Consider the following 3,514-nt stretch of genomic DNA (forward strand, 5'->3'; position numbering starts at 1 on the left):
CAGTTACTTGTGACTTATCTTTGCAGTGTTTAAGCAGTTTGCTTCTGTGTAGCAACACAATCAGAAGTTAAATTCTAAGTACCCCTGCAGTAAGTATTCTATCCAGTGAGGAGCGGATAGGTACAGCCCTAGTTTTTCTGTCCATGTACCAAGTCCAGGATACAGTGTTCACGGTATAGAAAAGTTATGCATGGTGTCTAGTCACTTGGCCTATTGGGGTTCAGCACTGGGAGTTGAACCTAGGGCCTCATGCATTCTAGGTCTTTTACGTGCTCTACCACTGAGGATCTTGCTGTGTGGCTCAAGCGGGGCTGGGTTTTTCCTCTCGAAGTATTGGGGATGCAGGTGTTCTATCTTGTGTTGAAATATAGAAAAGGGAGGGATTGAAATGGCTGAGTGGAAGTCCTTTGACTCCTAAAGAACCACCTACTTCACACAGTACACTAACTCTAAAGGGATAGAGGCTTTTCAGAGACCTTCAACTGTTTGTCTTCTTACCGTTAGTTAAGTAAACAGTGCTAACTGAATTCTGTGTGACCTGCATGTTAATTCTGTTAGAACAAGGTACCTTCCACTCAGCCTGCAAGTGCCTAGTTAGCAAGTCTGGGTTCTGTTTTGCGAGGTTAGGAATGTCAGTAACTAGAAGAGTGGGTTCAATTTATGGTGGAGATGTGTTTTCTTGAATCTTCATTCCAAGCAACCCTCTCCCCCCCCCCCAAAAAAAGTAAAAGAAAGTGTGTGTGTGTGCACGCAGCAAGTTGGAGCACTTTCTAGAGACTTGTAAGTTTGCCTAAGAAAGTTCCTTGGGCCAGGAGTCCACCTAAAAGTTGGAGGCAGACTTTTCCATTTACTGTTACAGTTTATTACACGGAGACTTTACAATGGCAGTGAATGTGTCTTAGAGTCAGATCTCTTCCTGTTTTGCTGCTGTGACTCCAGATAGAACAGCTGCTAGTGTAGGGTAGGGCATTTCAGTTTCTGTTAACATTGCCCTTATACCCTTAATGTCTGGAGAGGTTTGGGTTACTTCCTGAAAGGTAGGTACCACAGCAATCAGATAGAGTCGAGACATAGTGCTGAACTCTCTAGCAATAAAAGGTTTGTTTTTTCAGACTAAAGTGAAACTCAAAAAGCCCTGGGTTTGTGGCAAGAAAAAAAATGTCAAAATTCCTGGAACCAACTTTCTCTTTCTCTGAACTCAGTAGTTAATCAGGCTTGTAGTAGTCCAAGGAAATTGGGGGGGGGGGGGGGGGGGGGGGAGTCAGAAACTATGTTTTACTGATGAAACAGTGATCGTTGTTGGCTTTCGTCTGCCCATCCCCCACTCTAGATCCACGGTAGCCTTGAAAGCTGACAGACTATTATCACAATGAAGACCAGCCTAGCAGCTACTAGGAATAAGTTTGCAACATCTGTAGGGAACATGAATTGTCTGAACTGTGTGGTTCTTCACTGGAAGCTGCCCACTTGGCAACGCTGCCTTTATTTGGTGTAAGTACAGGCTTGCTTAGCTTGATAACATTTTCCTTTAAGCTGCCTTTTCAGAGACATGGGCAGTTTGACATTAAGGCTGTCATAAGCAGCAGAAAGCTGTTGAGGTTAAAAAAAAAAAAGTACATTAATCAAAAAGCTTAGAGGGAAATCTGAAGAAGTTAATGGTCTGCTCATTGGGGCTTTGGAAATTTCTGACAGTTTAGAAATCAGATAATGCACAAGCACAGGCTGTGGGTACCTGCTCAGGACCTAGTGGAAGGACTCTCATCACTCACCGGGGGAGATCACATCATGGTGTGTAAGTGATAAAAGCATGTCTATTTAAGGGAATTTATCAAATTAGGACAGTGTGAAGCTATATTAAAGCAGACTGCAAATGGCCTTACACATCAAAAGAACTGAACTTCACAAAAGTAATTCAGAAACTATCACCAGCCTTAGGCATAGGGTACTGATTTTATAAACACTTCATAATTTAATGTGTCTAGTTTCCAACAAATAAATTATATACAAAGTGTGACCCAGTGTATAAGGGAGCAGGGGCCAGCAGTAAATAGAAACTGAGGAAGAGCAAATGTTGAAGTTGTTTCAACAAAGACACTGAGTAAGCTCAGTTAAACACGTCCCAATCTATAGGGCACTGTTTAAGAGACGAGAAAGTATACAGTCTGACCAAAAGGCAGCGGCGGGGGGTGGGGATTAGAAATTATAAAAAAAGGCATGATGCACATGGCTGTATTGTAGTGTCAAGACTGACGCAGTAGAATTGAAAATGAGGTTAACCTTCGTCAAGAAACAAAATTATGAAGAATTGAAGTTAGAAAGTGCAGTTACCAAGTTAAAAAGTTGAGATGGGATCTTAATGTCAGTTGAGATGATGCTGTCCGAAGAACAGGAGCTAGAAGAATGAGCAGCTTTGCTCAGGGGTTACGTGCACTTGCTGTGTGATTCCGAGGACCAGAGTTGAGATTCCAGCACCCAAGAGAGGCTGGGCATCCTGCAAAAGACCTACAACTAGTTCCAAGGGATTTAACACCCTCTGAGCTCTGCATGCACTCTGCCACTTGCACGCATTCGTATATTATATATACATTTAAAAGAATTAGAAACCTAACATACCTGGAGACCTATGGAGCACCACTTAATGTACCGATTTAGGGATAATGGGATTTTTATGTAACCAGTTTACAGTCAGCTAACTGTATTTCCCAAAGGCTGGGAAAATATGTTCTCATTAAAACTTTAGCATGGATTTTCATAGTGCAAATAATAACTACACTCTCAAAATACCCAAACAAAATATGATTTATACTAGAAATGAAGTATTGATACTATAGCATGGGTAAAACTTGAGACTATACTAAATGAAACCTCTTGGATCAGTCACTGGTTGTCACAATCTGAGCTTTGGTGTAGTAGATAATGGCCATCAAACAGTTCATGCCTATTTAGAAATTATGGCAGCCAGTCTGCCCCCAACATTTGGCTCCAGTTTTGCTATGCAAGTTCACTCAGCCTCTTTGGTTTTGAACATGCTCCAGTTAACCACAAGTATTCATTTTCCATTTTGTGTCTCCTCTTGGCCTGCCTACCCAGAACACCAGCCCATAAGACAAAGTGTAAGAACGTGAAAGGAGTTTGTCATGATATGTCAGGCTCTTCATCTAAATGAGGTTTTGTGTGCAATTTGGAAAAAAGATTACCAAATCAATCTTAACTGCCCATATCAACACTATTTCCTGTCAACTAATATAATGCTTTCATTGTAGCATAAATGTCCATAGCAAAGACTTCAACTGAAATTCAACCAGGATCTTGTCTCATCTTGTCTATGTCTCTTATGCATTTCCAATGCAGGCTCATCTCCACTAATCGAGAAGAGGATTTGAACACTCTTTATTCTGATGGACCTTGGACTATATGCTCTAAATTAGTCCATATGCAGCTGTAATAATCTATCAAAAAATTGAGCTGAATCCCTTTAGAACAGCAGTTCTTACCCTTCCTAATGCTGCAACCC

Source organism: Mastomys coucha, unplaced genomic scaffold (assembly GCF_008632895.1).
Source record: "Mastomys coucha isolate ucsf_1 unplaced genomic scaffold, UCSF_Mcou_1 pScaffold13, whole genome shotgun sequence".
In the NCBI taxonomy this organism is placed as follows: Eukaryota; Metazoa; Chordata; class Mammalia; order Rodentia; family Muridae; genus Mastomys; species Mastomys coucha.